This window comes from Lotus japonicus, chromosome 1 (genome assembly GCF_012489685.1).
Source record: "Lotus japonicus ecotype B-129 chromosome 1, LjGifu_v1.2".
NCBI classification, from domain to species: Eukaryota; Viridiplantae; Streptophyta; class Magnoliopsida; order Fabales; family Fabaceae; genus Lotus; species Lotus japonicus.
This window is the reverse complement of record NC_080041.1, coordinates 5,362,289-5,380,963: the sequence shown is the minus strand read 5'-3', so window position 1 is coordinate 5,380,963 and position 18,675 is coordinate 5,362,289.

Below are 18,675 nucleotides of genomic sequence, written 5' to 3'. Positions count from 1 at the left end.
GAGTTTGTGAGTTTAAGAAAAATAGACATATAATATTCCTGCAGAAAATTGGACAGCAAACTAAGACCATTGCATATCAAGATTAATTTTGGCGGAAGTATGCTTTATTGTTAATAGTTTTTTTTCTTGGACTAAATTGATATTAGTTTAAAACTAACATTAAATTTGATTTTAATTTAAGGTACTGTGCTAAAACCATTTGCAGATATAACTTTGTGGTATGTTACACTTTTGGCATGGATGTTACTCTTTTGCTTATACATTTGATATTTATTAAGTTTAAAACTGAAATCACCCGTTCATTCACTCACTAAGCTATCTCATTAAAACACCAATTTTTTTACTAATGTATGTAGGTTCTCATGTGTATTTGTACTTAATACTTAGCTCAAGTGAGCTTTACTAATATATATATATATATATATATATATATAGATAGATAGATATTTTTTTTTTTGGTAAAACCAAATATATATATATATATATATATAAATAATTACTTTGGGAAATAAGAGCCCCAAGTACAATATAGATAGATATATATTGATAGAAATTTTTTTATTTTAAAAGTATTTGATCTAAATGATTTATTAATAAATATTATTTTGTTTTTTATTTTGATTTTTTAAATTTGTTAAATGCAAAACTCAAGTCAATTTTAAGTCTATGAATGTTGTTATTTAATATAAGTAGTTGAATAGGTTTTTATAATACAATTTTTTTCAGTTTTTAATTTATTAAATTTTTTATTTTTTAATGTATTTAATACATTAATTGCATGCAAAAACACAAGTGTGCTTTACATATATATATAGATATAAACACAGATAAATGTAGAATTTATGGGTGTGTTTCGTATGCCAAACTGATAACCTAGCTTTTCAGCAGCTAGCTGAAAACTTATAAGTTACTACCTCCGTTCCTTTTTAAGTGTCATTCTAGCAAAAAACTCTCCAACCAAGATAGTGGGTTATTGGAGGTTTTTTTCCCATTCTACCCTCTCATATCCTAATCATGAAGTTATAAAGTTTTCCAAATAAAATAGTGGATAATTAATTTTTTGTTCCACTCTCTCTCATACCATTAAAACATTTACTCCCTCCCATTCTTTTAATCAAAACTTAAGATCTCCCTCCAATTCTAGTGGTAATTCTAATGTTTGTTACTCCTTTGTATAGAATTTTAACTCATCTACTTTGACAGAATTTAATGTTAGCATATTTTCCTATGTAAACTTTGAAAGCTTTTTTGGGTACTCTCATTGGAATTTATGTAGTGGGAATTTATGTAGTGGGAATTGATGTAGTGGGAATTTAATTTCCACTTACTAATAAGGGTATAATTGACAAAATGAGGCTTAAAATATCAAAACGACAGTTAAATCGGAACAAAATTTTGTTACTAGAATGACACTTAAAAAGGAACGGAGGGAGTAGCTGAAAGTTAGAAACTGAAAAACTACATAATTACAAAAATGTGTTTAGTAAAACTAGCTCATAAACAAGATGAAATTGTAAAATTACATAAAAGAACATACTTGTATAGTTCTTTTCAGTTTTAACATTATTTTATTTTCACATCAATGCATATATGATATTAACATTAAAATAATTAAACTCATTTAAATATTTTAATTTATTTAAAAAATTTATTATCTTAAAATATAATATTAATTTTATTTTATGTTATATATTTTTTATTAAATTAAACATAATAAAAAATAAAAAATTTATTATTTATCAACGAGTTGCAACTTGCAAACGGTTGTGATGCGCTAACGGTGAATGGTAAGAACCATAACAGTAAAGAAGATGATTCTCATAAGAAAATATTATAATTATAATCTAGTTGGTTTTTAAAAATGTAAAAAAGGTAATTATGAAATTTTAATAAAATGATAAGGTTAAAAGTGAGAATAAATATAATAAGCTTTTATGTTAAAAAAATATAATAAGTTTTAAGCTATAAGCTACATTCAATAGCTTATTAAAAAAGCTTTAAGCTACTTAAATAAGATCTCTTATCAAACACTTTAAATGAGCTTTTAAGCTAGTCAAATAAGCTTTAAACTAATTAAATAAGAAATGAAATGTCAAACACACCCTATATAAATATTTTAGGGTGTACACATACAACTAGAGCACATCTTTTCCTTCACCGAGTTGTCCACATACAACATAGGTAGTTGCTTATTGCCATTCACATAGTCTACCTTCATCTTCCCAGTAGCCCACAGATCCTCCAACTCCCCTTGAGATGGTTCCTCCGGTCGCCCCATAAGCGTATCTCTAAACGACGGACGCGGCTGTTGTTGTTGTTGTTGCCCGATCTTGTTCTCTGGCAGCCGCCCCGGGATGCTGCTATTTTCGTCTTCCAGGAGCACCTCCTTGTCAATCTCCATCACCTTTTTCAACTCTTTAATGTAACCCTAAAACACAAGAGACACACGAGGCAAAGGTTGGTGATTAGTTGTTAGTAAGTTAGAAAATCCTTTCAAATTTCCCTTCCAGATTCGAACTCTGGACCTTCATCTCCCCAACCCAGGCTATGTTTGGCACGCCTAGTTGATAAGCTAACTGAAAGCCGAAAAACTAGTTGATAGCTGATAAGCTAGCTGAAAGCTTAAAAGTGATTGAAACAAAAGTGTTTCGTAAAACTAGCTGTTGAACTAGCTGAAATTATAGAATAACATAAAAGGACACACATAATTCTTTTTATATTTAACATTACTTTATTTTCACATTAATACATATATGATACTAAAATAATAAAATAATTAACACTTTAAATATTTAAATTTAGTTTAAATTATTTATCATCTAAAAAAATATAATTAATTTTTTATTTATTTTCTTTTTTTATATTTTTATTAATTTAAATAGAATAAAATAAATAAATTTATATTTCAATATAATAAGGTAATTTTATATTTCTCTCAATTAACAAAATATTTTTGAAAATTTTATACTAACAATTGAATAGTAATTATTTCAAAATAAAAATAATTAGATTTTATTTTTTTATAATACAGAAAGGGTGATGATAGAACTTTATTAAAATGATAAGGATAGAATTGAGAATAAACTCAATAAGCTTTAAGCTTTAAGCTATCTTATAGCTTAAAGCTTAAAGCTACTGAAATAAGCTTCTTTACCAAACACTTTTAAAAAGCTTTTAAACTAGTCAAATAAGCTTTAAGCTAGTCAAATAAGCTTTAAGCTAGCTGAAATGACATGCCAAATATAGCGTAACTCTTACCACTTGAGCTAACCATCAGGGACTTGACTATGATCATGTAAGTGACACCTACAAGGCGATGATGGTTTTGGAAAAACACCACCAAGCTCCTGTGATTGTGTATAACAAGGGTGACTATAACCCTATCTTGAAATATCGAGTGTCCACGTGTCTGTATCGAACACCACCGCATGTTGGACATCACATGCTTGACACTTCTTCATAGTGAAATACAGACACTTTAGGAAGTATCGAAACACCTCTAAAATATGGAGTGTACAGTATCAGAGACGCACGACACAACACATGTTCGACTCGTCTCGTGTCTAAATAAAAAATAAGAACTATAAATGTTAAAATGAAAAAATATAGGGTTAATAGTTAAATTAGTCATTGAGTTTGTAAGTGAGTTTGATTTACTCCCTCAACTAAAACGATAATATAAACTTTTCTAATTAAAATATTATATAAGCTCTTCTAATTAACCAGTCAAACGGTCAAAGTGAGTTCAAGTGACTTCAAATAAGAGATTATTTAAGTGTGTATGTTGAATCAAAATGTTGTAATTGATCAAGTCAAACCGTTAAAGGGAGTTCATGTGACTTCAAATAAAATATTATTATAAGTATATGCATCCTACTTTTATTACTTAAGAGATTATTATAAGTATATGAATGACTGGTTAATTAATCCTCCTGTTTGGGTTCAATTTGATTTTCAAATGCTCTATTTCCTAAGTAAAAGGGTTTTGTTTATTATAAGTATATGCATCATACTTTTATTACTTAGAGAGATTATTATAAGTAAATGACTAGCTGGTTAATCCTCTATGTTGTTTGGGTTCAATTTGATTTTTAAATACAGTCTCCTAAGTAAAAGGTTGTGCCCATTATCCTTGTCGTGGTTCCCTCTTACTGTTTTTACAACCTCTTTGCAATTATTTTCCTATATTTGTGTACTGATCTTTTGTATTGGGTATGCACCCTTTGTGACAATTAATATATCTCTTTTTTGCCTATAACAAAAAAACTAAGAGGATTAATCATACTTCAAATTATTCATACATGTCTATTTTGTCATGTAAAATATGTTTATAACATTTTTGTGTGCATGTTGCAGTGTTTTCTGAATAGAGAAGATTTTGAAGGTCCAGAGAATAATGAAATAGTTGCTCATAAAGATGCTGGTGAAGGTGGTGTAGATGAAGAAGAAGTCATTGATGATGAAAATTGGTGAAGCAGAACCCACAATAACACTCAGAGAAGATGTGAAAGGAAAAGAGATGGAGATTCCAACCTTTGTGAACAATGCAAAAAAGTGGGTAGATTGTATGTGGCCAGAGTCAAGGCCCCAATAGAGCCGGAATTTGATTTCGAAGCCCTCAAAAGGTGATGGTTAAAGAAACCTCTTAATATTGTGGTGTTATCCCTGAGTTTGATACCTCATTGCTTAGAGATTTGTAAAATTCTTGCTAAAAAGGGTCACCATGTCACCCTTGTATCTAAACCTGCCACAATTGTTGGAGTCAATGAACCTTCTCCACCCAATCTTACCCTAACCTCAGGCTTACCTGATGAGCTCTTGCTCCAACAATCAAAATTTGATTGAGTTTTCTATGACTTCTCAGCAAGCTGGGTTCGAGAGTAGGCAATGCAAGTCAAAACTTCACGTGCCTATTTGACCCCTTGTCGGAGCTTTTTCTTTGCTGAGTTTTAAAACTCGACTCAAAATTCTGCATGGTTGCTTCCTGCTTGGTTGCTTCCATGGTTGGAAATCAGATAAAAAGAGGGAAAAGTCGAAAAAGCAAAGAATCTGAAACATGATTCAAATTCAAATAAGAAACAAAATTCAAAATCAGATGGAAGATTTTTGAAGATGCAGAAAATGACCCAAACGAACGCGAAGCTCAATGGAATGAATTTCAAATCAGGGAACGGGAGATGAACAAGGCTCGATGGAGGTAGCATTGCGAAATCAGAGAACGCAGGGAAGCCCAAAGTTTTACAACCTAATCATTTTTATAAAAAATAAAATCGGTGCAAATTCTAGCGGACTGAGTAAGACCGCCAGAAAATACGTATCACTAAAACGTTATTCCAAACTAACTTTACCTTTTGATCGGTCCGGGCACAAACCATTATCCACAATTAGCAAGTAATAACAAACTCAATTAGCAAGTAATCCGTTCATCCCTTCTAGCTTATAAATAAGCAATTCCTTTCTGAGGGTTCAAAATTGTCTATAATTCCATACATGAACATAATTAATGTAGCTTACAAATCATACGAAAATCAGAGAAAATGAGGGAAAAATCGAAAAAGCATACAATCTGAAACATGATTCAATTCAAATAAGAAACAAAATTCAAAATCAGATGGAAGATTGTTGAAGATGCAGAGAACGACCCAAACTAACGCGAAGCCCAATGGAATGAATTTCAGATCCGGGAACGAGAGATTAACAAAGCTCGGTGGAGGTAGCATCGCTAAATCAGAGAACGCATGGAAGAAGCTCTGTACGCGTTTTAAACCCTAATCATTTATATAAAAAATAAAATCAGTACAAATCCTGGCGGCCTGAGTAAGACTGCCAAAAAATACATATCACTAAGACGTTATTCCAAACTAACTAACTAACTTTACTTTTTGATTGGTCAGGGCACAGACCATTCTCCACAATCACAATTATCAAGTAATAACGAACTCAATTGAAGGTAATTCGTTCATCCCTTCGGGCTTATAAATAAGAAATTCCTTTCTGAGGGTTCAAACTTGTCTACAATTCCATACACGAACATAATTAAAGTAGTTTACAAATCATACGAAAATTAGAGATAATGAGAAAAAAATCGAAAAAGCATAGAATCTGAAACATTATTCAAATTCAAATAAGAAACACAATTCAAAATCAGATGGAAGATTGTTGAAGATGCAGAAAACAACCCCAATGAACGCGAAGCGCAATGGAATGAATTTCAAATCAGAGAACGAGACATGAACAAAGCTCAATAGAGGTAGCATCACGAAGTCAGAGAACACAGTGAAGCCCAAAGTTTTACAACCATTATCATTTTTATAAAAAACAAAATCGGTGCAAATCCTGGCGGCTTGAGTAAGACCGCCAGAAAATACATATCACTAAGACGTTATTCCAAACTAACTAACTAACTTTACCTTTTGATTGGTCAGCGCACAAACCATTCTCGACAATCACAATTAGCAAGTAATAACGAAATCAATTACCAAGATATTATTATAAGTATATGCATCCTACTTTTATTACTTAAGAGATTATTATAAGTATATGAATGGTTGTTTAATTAATTCTCCTGTTTGGGTTTAATTTGATTTTCAAATGCTTTGTCTCCTAAGTAATAGGGGGTTTGTTTATTATAAGTATAGGCATCCTACTTTTATTACTTAAAAAGAGATTATTATAAGTATATGACTGGCTGGTTAATCCTCTATGTTGTTTAGATTCAATTTGATTTTCAAATAAAGTCTCCTAAGTAAAAAAGGAGGTTGTTAATGTAATTTGTTATGCCCATTATCCTTGTTGCGGTTCGCTCTTTCTGTTTTACAACCTCTTTGCAGTTATTTTCCTAAATTTTCGTATTGTTCTTTTGTATTGGGTATACCCTTTGCGGTAATTAATATATCTCTTTTTTGCCTATAACAAAAAAACTGAGAGGATTAATCATACTTCAAATTATTCGTACATGTTTATTTTGTCATGTAAAATATGTTTATAACATTTTTTGTGCATCTAGTAGTGTTTTCTGAATGGAGAAGATTTTGAAGGTCTAGAGAATAATGAAATATTTGCTCATAAAGTTGCTGATGATGGTGGTGTACCGAAGGATGAAGAAGAAGTCATTGATGATGAAAATTGGAGGAGCAAAACCCACAATAACACTCTGAGAAGATGTAAAAGGAAAAGAGATGGAGATTCAAGCTTTGTGAACAATGCAAGAAAGTGGGTAGATTGTCTCTGGCCAGAGCTAGAGCCTCAATAGAGTTGGAATTTAAATTTGAAGCCCTCAAAAAGTGGTGGTATAGAAACCTCTTAATATTGTGGTGTTATGCCTGAGTTTGATACACCATTGAATATAGGCTTATAAAATTCTTGCTGAAAAGGGTCACCATGTCACCTTGTATCTACACCTGCCACAATTGCTGGAGTCAATGAACCTTCTCCACCCAATCTTACCCTAAACTCAGGCTTATCTGATGAGCTCTTGCTCCAACACTCAAAATTTGATTGGCTTTTCTATGACTTCTCAGCCAGCTGGGTTCAAGAGTTAGCAATGCAAGTCAAAACTTCACGTGCCTATTTGACCCCATTTCGGAGCTTTTTCTTTGCTGAGTTTTAAAACCCGACTGAGAATTCCGCATGGTTGCTTCCATGGTTGGAAATCAGAGAAAAAGAGGGAAAAGTCGAAAAAGCATAAAATCTGAAACATGATTCAAATTCAAATAAGAAACAAGATTCAAAATCAGATGGAAGATTGTTGAAGATACAGAAAACGACCCAAACGAACGCGAAGCTCAATGAAATGAATTTCAGATCAGGGAACGAGAGATGAACAAAGCTCAATGGAGGTAGCATCGTGAAATCAGAGAACGAAGGGAAGCCCAAAGTTTTACAACCTAATCATTTTTATAAAAAATAAAATCGGTGCAAATCCTAGCGATCTGAGTAAGACCGCCAGAAAATACATATCACTAAGACGTTATTCCAAACTTACTTTACCTTTTGATTGGTCAGGGCACAAACCATTATCCACAATAAGCAAGTAATAATGAACTCAATTAGCAAGTAATCCGAAAGCAATCCGTTTATGAGGGTTTAAACTTGTCTGCAATTCCATACACGAACATAATTAATGTAGCTTACAAATCATACGAAAATCAGATAAAAGGAGGGAAAAATCGAAAAAGCATTCAATCTAAAACATGATTCAAATTCAAATAAGAAACAAAATTCAAAATCAGATGGAAGATTGTTGAAGATGCAGAAAACGACCCAAACGAACGAGAAGCCCAAAGGAATGAATTTCAGATCCGAGAACGAGAGATGAACAAAGCCCGATGGAGGTAGCATCGCGAAATCAGAGAACTCAGGGAAGAAGCTTTGTACGCGTTTTAAACCCTAATCATTTTTATAAAAAATAAAATCGGTACAGATCTTGGCGACCTGAGTAAGACCGCCAGAAAATACATATAACTAAGAAGTCATTCCAAACTAACTAACTAACTTTACCTTTTGATTGGTCAGGGCACAAACCATTCTCCACAATCACAATTAGCAAGTAATAACGAACTCAATTAGCTAGTAATTCGTTTATCCCTTCTAGCTTATAAATAAGAAATTCCTTTATGAGAATTCAAACCTGTCTACAATTCCATACACGAACATAATTAATGTAGCTTACAAATCATACGAAAATCAGAGAAAATGACGGAAAAATCGAAAAAGCATTGAATCTGAAACATGATTCAAATTCAAATAAGAAACAAAATTCAAAATCAAATGGAAGATTGTTGAAGATTTAGAAAACGACCCAAACGAACGCGAAGCTCAATGGAATGAATTTCAGATCAGGGAACAAGAGATGAACAAAGCTCGATGGAGGTAGCATCACGAAGTCAGAGAACGCAGGGAAGCCCAATGTTTTACAAGCTAATCATTTTTATAAAAAATAAAACTGGTGCAAATCCTGACGGCATGAGTAAGACCGCCAGAAAATACATATCACTAAGACGTTATTTTAAACTAAGTAACTAACTTTACCTTTTGATTGGTCAGGTAATAACGATCTCAATTAGCAAGATATTATTATAAGTATATGCATTCTACTTTTATTAATTTAGAGATTATTATAAGTATATTAATGGATGGCTAATTAATCATCTTGTTTGGGTTCAATATGATTTTCAAATGCTCTGTCTCTTAAGTAAAAGGGGGTTTGTTTATTATAAGTATAGGCATCCTACTTTTATTAGTTTAAGAGATTATTATAAGTATATGACTGGCTGGTTAATCCTCTATGTTGTTTGGATTCAATTTGATTTTCAAATAAAATCTCCTAAGTAAAAGGGGGTTGTTTATGAGATTTGTTATGCCCATTATCCTTGCCGCGGTTCCCTCTTTCTGTTTTACAACCTCTTTCCTAAATTTTTGTATTGATATTTTGTATTGGGTATACATCCCTTGCGGCAATTAATATATCTCTTTTTTTCCTATACATTACTGAAGAGGCATAGAATCTGAAACATGATTCAAATTCAAATAAGAAAGATCGAAAAGGCATAGAATCTGAAACATGATTCAAATTCAAATAAGAAACAAAATTCAAAATCAGATGAAAGTTTGTTGAAGATGCAGAAAACGACCCAAACGAACGCGTAACTCAACAGAATGAATTTCATATCCGGGAACGAGAGATGAACAAAGCTCGATGGTCATCAAAATTCATGACCAAGAAATGCTCAACCAGTACTTTGAGAGTTTCATTGCTTTCCTCGAAGAACACAAATATCTAAAAGGTACAACTAGAGTAGTGAACACTTTTATTGCTTCTAGATAAAACTAGAGTATCTTGTGATGAAATACATTATCATTTATGGAGCTATCTGAGCAAAATAAAGGAATGTTTATTTGCAGATTTTTATCTTTGGTATCATACACTTTAATTTCAGTACTACATGATTTGTTTGGTGAATACATAAAACTTTAAACTCCTTGTTTCTTGAGATTTACAAATATGATGTAGTTGCAATTTACCAGAAGAAGTACAATCATTTTTTTTTGAAAGGATTCAATCACCAAAATTGGTTTTGGCTTTAGTTCCAATTGTAGATTGATGCTTAAGCATAATCTTCCCCCATTTGGGTTTTCTCAGATTTGTTCTATTGAAGAAGATTTGCATTCCTTTTACAGATATCATACCATGTTATGTCAGTAATGGTGTGTTTTTCTTGTTTTGCAGTGTATGGATTCCCTGCTGCTGCTCATGGTATGTTTCCTTAAATCTATGGTTTTGTCTTGAATTTTGTTACAAATTATGAAATGGTTCATATGCTTAATTACCATGAATGTTTCCTTATATTGAAGGTGATGAGAGCTGGAGAAGTATGTGGACAAAGAAGTGGCTTGAAGAGCAAATCAGAGAGACGCATGGGCACACAATAAGGGATCAGGGGGCAGTACTACAGTAACAATTAAACATCATCACAACTAACTTTACCTACCTGGACTTCACGATTTCTTTCATTTCTGTGAAGAACAAGGCTACTTTTACTTTTTGTAGTTCATTCTAGCTCTTCTTTAAACATTAGTAACTATAAAAAACATGGTTGGGCGTATATATTCATAATCAAATTTGGATCAAAAAGTATAGCATAGTGTTAGATACTTTGACTCTTGAAGAAGTTAGTCCAATGTTCGAACCTTATGCGGTGCGTATGGTTATATTTTGAAAAACAAAAAAAACCAATTTCACAAATTATCAATTTCTCTTCTAACTTCACAATTATGCATATCCATTGCTAGCTAAATGTATGGTCTGTTTTACTGTGTGAGGATGTTGTTTGTTGATGCGTGTGTCTATTGCTGAATCCTGCGTGATGTCGTTCTATTCTGTGGCTGGGATGGGTCTCTAGCTGTATTTTTGATACTTTAGAAGCTACAACGTGACACATCATCAAAATTGTTGATGTGGGCACTCTTGCTAGAAGTATAATTGCTGAGGTGGCGACGTTAGATTGCGCGCTTCTTAATTACTATATTACTAGACTACAACCCGCGCGTTGCGCGGGCGAATACAACTGACTCAATAGATAGTGAATTTCCGCAAAAATCTTTATTATACTAATGATCATTGTTAAGACATACAAAGCGTTATTTCCGCAAAATATACTTTTGATTTAGAAATAAAATAGTGAAATACATGTTATAAATTACAGAAAATAAAATATAAGTTGCGCATATGGAATTGCTCTTTTTATTTTCTGTCTAGCTATTCTTGTTGGCTTCCTCGTAGTGTTTGTATTTTGTATTGCTAGCTTTGGTTCTCCTAGATGTGTTTGTCCTTAAGGTTTGAATAAAAAATTGTTCTTCATCAGAGGAGGTAATGCCATATGTGTCGTTGATTTCTTCCTGATCAAATGATGCACATTGCCTCAGCTTTGTCAATGTTGCCTTTGTTTTCTTTTAAAACACCAATGGTTCTTCTTCTTCATCAGATGATATTTGTTGTGGTGACATTGAATCCTTTTATAATCAAAGGAAAGATATTTAGTATTTTGTTCAAAGTTATTAAAGTAATTATTTAAATAAGATTAAATGGTTGAGTTGTTTACCTTTTGTATTGTTTTATGATGAAAATCACTTCACGCTTGCTTGGTGGTCATTGATGACCCGGGTGTTTAAGCTATTTTTCTAGTTTATTTCCATGCATTTTGACATATTATTTAGGATAGTTTGGTCATTTTAGGTCACTTCATGATTATTTCATGCATTTTACTATTTTTATGTGGTTTTTAGTATTTTTATATATTTTTACGATTTTTATTTAGATTTATTAGGATTTAAGTTATTTTATTTTAAGTTGATATGTTTTATTTTGAATTCTTATCTTTTTAGTATTTTATTTTGATATATCTTTTTATTTTGATTTTATTTTATTTAGGATTTTCGGAATTGAGGAAAAGAGAAAATCAGGAAAAAAAGGACCTGATCTGGTGGTGATAGCCCACGGAGTTGCAGTGCACTTGCGAAAATAAACGGCTGCGGAATCTCCTTCAAACACGTGGCTCCATCCTTCTGAGGGACCACCGTAAGAGGGTGATTGGAGAGGCACTGGATTCCACCCTTTTAAGTTCCGTCCAATGGTGACGCGACACGTGGCAGGAGGTTGGACCAAAGCAAAATCAGCCAGAAAGTGATAGATCACGTGATTGGTACAGATTTGAATGAAAATTAAAACAAAAGAAGCAATATATATTAAAGAAAACGAACAGAACGGGAGAGGGGTATTAGAGAACAGCAGCCGTTCTTGAGTTTTTTTCAAGGAGTTAACCCTAGCACTACTTTGAACTCTTTGAAGAACCTTTATTTTTTTCAATAAATTATTTAATCATGGAAGCCATGCTTGGCTAAACCTCCGTAGGTACTTGGGGTGTTCGGTTTGATTCTCTTGACCTTATGTTTTGATTTAGTTTTTGACTCATGAATCCTAGTTTTATTTATGAATTTCTCATCTTTTATATATGAATCTTTATGCATGAAGATTACCTTTGCTATTTTGTATGCGATTGAGAAATCGGTAGAAAATAGGGATCCGGTGAGAAATTGATTAGGAATTCCTACGCCTTAGAAATAAGGGCAACTTCTAATTGTGTTGGTTAGTAACTAAATACTTTAATTCTCCAATTGAATTCGTCTAGGAACTAAGAGATTAGTGTTAGCAGTTTAATTGGAAGTTCTGCGTAGTTAAGAGATTATCACGTAGAAACTTAGGCAAGAACCATAAAGAAGTTAGATAATTCATGAGTTAATTAGTCTATTAAGAACATAAGTGAAATTGATGAAATCCTACCCCAGGTACTTTCCCTTTTGATTGTTTTCAATACTACGTACTTTCTTTTCACTTTACTTTGCAATTAATTAAGTTCTTTTATATCAATTATTCATCCCCCAAAACCTTTTTACTTAGTCTTTTTAGTTATTTAATAGGTTAAATTGATTTAGACAACCGCAATCCTTGAGTTCGATATTTTATTACTACTTAACGAATAGGTACACTTGCCTAGGAGTTATCAGTCATCTTAGAACAAAAAATGATGGAAATATAAATATAATTATGTTGATATGACACATGAGAAAAGAATAAAACAAAACCAGCAGAGGTGAGACAAAGCAGCTAGATTAGTTAGATAGAATAAGGCAGTTAAAACTGTTAGGTGATCTGACAGTTTAAAGGGAATGTAGCAGGGGGCATTTACCTTAAATTGGGGGGGGGGGGGGGAGTGCAGAATAGAAGGCTTATGAATTGTTAGTATTGTAGAACCAGAATCTAAGGGGAACCCATTGTTGAAGGGAAATATTTCTATATTCTTTCCATGTCCTCTAACCTCAAATACTATGTCAAAATAACACATCATTAAATGAAAAATAAGAGTCAAAATTCAATCTAATCATTGGATTTTTAAGTCTGAACCACAACCTCAAATTGTTTCATCTGCTGTAATAATAATCGGGGAGTCTTCTTATAGATCAGACTTTTCTCATAGAAGGTTAGAAAGAACCAAGAACACAAAATTTGTTCACAACTTTGTATAGAGCAAAATTTTGTCATAGAAGGTTAGTTTTGATATCACAAAAATATGCTAACAATATAACACCATGATATAAAGTGGCATTAAACTCACCAAGACATTGAAGCATCTCTACCATATGCTCAATTTCCGTATCCGGTTTCTTGGCAACCATCTCCATGGGTCTCTTTAACCTCTCTATCTTGCTCCTTAATCTACAAAGGCCATATTCAAAGGTGAGACAAATGTATCCATGGACAGACACAACAGATTCACTGTTAGTCATGGTAGTGCAACAACAAACAAAGAGAAAGATGCAAATGTGGATTGAAAGTGAATTGAATTGTATGTCTATGCATATTTATACACATTACAATGTGATAACTATTTTCAGTATTTTGAATTCCAACAAATTTGCATCCATTTAAGTGAATGTCAACAGATTATTCTTAGATATATAAGTGTGTTAACTCTTTGAATTGTTCTTGTAACCTTCAGATTTAAATCATAAACCAGCGCTCGCTCAAACATCAGGACCATTTTCATAGTTTTCCCTTTATTTTATGAAATTTAAATCTGAGGTCTTTGCCAAGTTCAAATTGTGGAAGGCACAGGTTGAGAATCAGACAGGGAGAAAAATAAAGTATTTGCGGTCTGATAATGGAACTGAATACACTGACAAGAAGTTCATGCATTTCTGTGAGGAGAATGGAATTCATAGGCACTTTTCTGTGAGGAAGACACCACAGCAGAATGGTATTACAGAGAGGATGCACATGACTCTGACAGAGAAGGCACGGTGCCTTCGGTTGAATGCTGGTCTTTCAAAAGGTTTCTGGGCAGCAGCAATCAACATGGCATGCTATCTAGTCAACAGATCACCACGAGCTTCTTTGGATGGAAAAGTTGCAGAGGAGGTGTGGACAGGTAACCCCATTGATCTCAATAATTTGAGGATTTTTGGGTGTCCAGCATATGTGCATATTTCCAGTGAGGATCGGTCTAAACTTGACCCCAAGTCAAAACAGTGCATCTTTATTGGCTATAATAAAGGTGTGAAGGGATACAAGTTGTGGGATCCAGTTAAGAGGAAGGTGGTTGTCAGCAGAGATGTTGTATTTGATGAGAAGTCGATGTTGAAACAGTCAGATATGACAGTTGTGCCAGATACTGAGGTAGAGAATTCCAGTCAGGACAAGATTCAGGTGGACATCGAGGAGACACCAGTGAGTCCTAAGCAGATTGTAGCCCAACAGCAGAATGAACCAGACTCAGATTCAGGTGGAGTACAAGACTATACACTTGCGCGTTATAGGGAGCTCCGTCGTGTTACACCTCCAGTGAGATATGTGTTTGAAGACTTAGCAGCATATGCCATTCTTACCAGCTCAGGAGACCCCTCTACTTTTCGAGAAGCTATGGCTAGCCAGGAGAAAGAGAAGTGGATGGGTGCTATGGTGGAGGAGATGGAGTCCTTGAAAAAGAATGAGACATGAGATCTTGTTCAGTTTCCACATGAAAAGAGAGCTATTGGTTGCAAGTGGGTGTACAAGAAAAAGCCAGCAGTAACAGAAAAAGAAGGGGAAAAGTTCAAGGCTCGCCTAGTTGCAAAGGGGTATTCACAGCAGAAGGGGATTGATTATGATGAGATTTTCAGTCCTGTGGTTAGACGCACTTCTATCAGGGCAGTATTAGCTTTGGTAGCCAGCAGGGATATGCACTTAGAGCAGATGGATATGAAAACAACTTTCCTCCATGGTAATCTAGAGGAGCAAATCTACATGGAGCAGCTAGAGGGATTCAGTGAAACTGGAGATGACAAACTTGTTTGCAAAATGAAAATGTCTTTGTATGGCTTGAAGCAGTCTCCAAGGCAGTGGTACAAGCGCTTTGCTTCATACATGCTCCGGATTGGCTATAGAAGGTGTGACTATGATTGCTGTGTTTATGTGAGGAGCCTTGATGATGACTCTTTTATTTTCCTGTTACTTTATGTTGATGATATGCTGATTGCTGCCAACCATTTACATGATGCAAATGAGTTGAAGACCAAGTTGGGTAAGGAGTTTGATATGAAGGATCTGGGTGTTGCAAAGAAGATTCTTGGGATGGAAATTCACAGGGATAGAGGAGCCAAAAAATTATGGTTGTCTCAGAAAAGCTATGTTGAAGGTGTTTTGAGCAGATTTGACATGAGCAAGGAAAATCCTGTGAGTACTCCATTGGCGAATCACTTTAAGCTCTCTTTGGAACAATGTCCGAAGACAGACTCGGAGATTGAAGATATGTCTAAGATTCCTTATGCCAGTGCAGTTGGTTGTTTGATGTATGTTATGGTTTGCACTAGACCGGATTTGACACAAGCAGTTAGTCAGGTGTGCAAGTTCATGTCCAAGCCAGGGAAGCATCATTGGGAAGTAGTCATGTGGGTCCTAAGGTACTTGAAGGGTACAACGGATCTCGGTATCATGTTCAGCAGGGAGCAGGGTGTTGTTCCATCAGTTGTGGGGTATGTGAATTCTGACTATGCAGGTGTTCTGGATGACAGGAGGTCTACAACAGGATACGTCTTTACTCTTGTAGGGGGACCTATATGCTGGAAGTCATCAGTTCAATCCATAGTAGCTATGTCTACAACTGAGGCAGAATACATGGCAGTAGCTGAAGCTGCCAAGGAAGCATTGTGGCTTACGGGGTTAGTGAAAAAGTTGGGTGTTGAGCAAGGTGGAGTTCAGTTGCATTGTGATAGTCAGAGTGCTATCTATTTGGCAAACAATCAGGTGTATCATGCCAGAACGAAGCATATTGATGTAAGGTTTCACAAGATCAAGGAGTTGCTTGCATCTGGGCAAATACGACTTGAGAAGGTCCATACTTCTGAGAATGCAGCTGACATGTTGACCAAGCCAGTCACCAGTGACAAATTCAAGCATTGCTTGGATTTGTTGCATGTCTCACAGTGTTAAGAAGCTGGGGAACACAATCCCGGTAATCAGGATTCAGGAGCTGATCAGTTGATCTTCACGAGGGTTCGAGAATTCGCCAAGGTGGAAATTGTTGGGATTGACTCATTATCTTATTAGTTATTTGAATTTGATTTAAGGGGATTGTGATATGGGTTTAGAGGGATTCTATCTTATCTTATGGATTTAGATAAGATAGAGATAAAAGTCTATTTCATCTTATGGGTTTAGATAAGATAGAGATAAAAATATATTTTATCTTATGGGTTTAGATTATCTTATCTTGTAATAGTAGTGTCCTATAAATAAATAAAGTCCGTAACATTTTGGAAGTACTTCATAACACATTGAATACAAAGGAGCTATAGCCACTCTATAGCCGCAGAGGTAGGCACAATAGGCCGAACTGCGTGAACAAAGCTTTCGTGTGTTTCTCTCTACTCTGATCTGTATTCGTGTTGCTGCTCTAACAATATTGATGTCATAACTTAACAATGAATATTTTGCAATCAACAGTTATTTTTTATTTGGATTTTGTCACTATTGTCCTCTCAAATTGATTAAATTACTGCTTATCGGTGGAAGCGGTTGTTGAAACATTACTGCTTATTAGATGAATTTCATACATTATTTACATCTTCACCATTAGCTGGGCAGCCTATTAGTATTATGTACCTCGCTCTTGGACTGGTTGAATTGGGGCAGTTTTTTAAGCTGAAGGATGACTCTGCTACTGAGCTTGGATTCCGATATGTCATCTTTGAAACAGAAAGCTTGACTGTTGTTAACGTCTGGTCCTCTTATCAGGACAATTTGTCGTATTAAACTTCAGATTGTGTGGTGTTTTGTTTGTCTTATATATGCTTTTTGTTCTTTAATTTTTCTTTGCTTCAGGAAATTTGGCCGCAGACTTCATGGCTAAATTTGCTCTTTCTGATATGGGTTTTGTATGGATAAATGAGGCCCCTTCGGGTATTGAGGGATCTTAATTACTATCCTCACATGATGCTGGAATGAATTATTGTTATTGTTATTTCAAAAAAGAGTTTTCTTCCTCCAAATCTCTTACTTAATGAGTAAATTCATCTATTATAATTAGAAATCTCATGTGGCACAAGAGAAGATGCAATCCTTTATTTTTTTTATAGGAAATTAAAGGAACTTTATTCATACAAATGTTTGAGAACATCTCTCAGATAAGATTGAAAAAGTCCAAAACACCCACAAAACATGAAAAAATTAAAACACGCCTACCAATACAAAACAACTTCAATCAATCCCACCAACTAACTATTGGGAGCAAACACTCTAAAGATGCAGGGTATGATGCATGCGGGTGTGTTTGTTTTTCAGTTGGAACATCCAAAAGTACTTTCAAGTTGTATGTAACTTTGTGCCATTATGTTTGGCAAATTAAAAACCACATTCACATAACCCATTTTTTGCTCCAAACCAACTTTCATCTCAACTCTCTAAATTGTAACTTCTACATTCATTCAACATACTTTCAACCCCAAACTCAATTTTGAAATAAAAATATCCAAACATAAATCACATTACAACAAACCCACTTTGACCCAAACTCTATTTTGCAAACCCACATTCACCCAAACTTTATTTTACAAACTGAAATCCAAACACACATGCAGTCTTTCTTGTTGTCACACCATATCCATGCTTAGTGCTTACGAACCATCTCTAATTTTGGTGGCAGCTTTTACGATACTTTGAATAAAATCACTTTCGTACCTACAAAAATCATATATAAAGCATCTCAATAAAACTTATACGCGCACGATTTTCAATCTTTAAATAGTCAATTTTTTTTTAATAAAACAATATATAGAATTATGATTGACTAACTAGTCTTCACAAAAACAATTTATCCTACAAAATATAAAACTGCATTGCGATTTAAAACATAAATTGAAGTTGAAGGAAACTTAATACAACAATTTGTCACAAAATTCAATATTAACAAAATCACATATAAAATGTTAATTAGCATACCAAAATACATTTTTAACAACTCAAGACCTTCTAATGAAGCAAGGTAATTTATCATATTATTAACATGTTTAAATAAAAGTAATTGAAATTAAGCATATCACATACCCACTATTTTTTTTGTATGGGAAAGCATTGAAGCCGCAGAC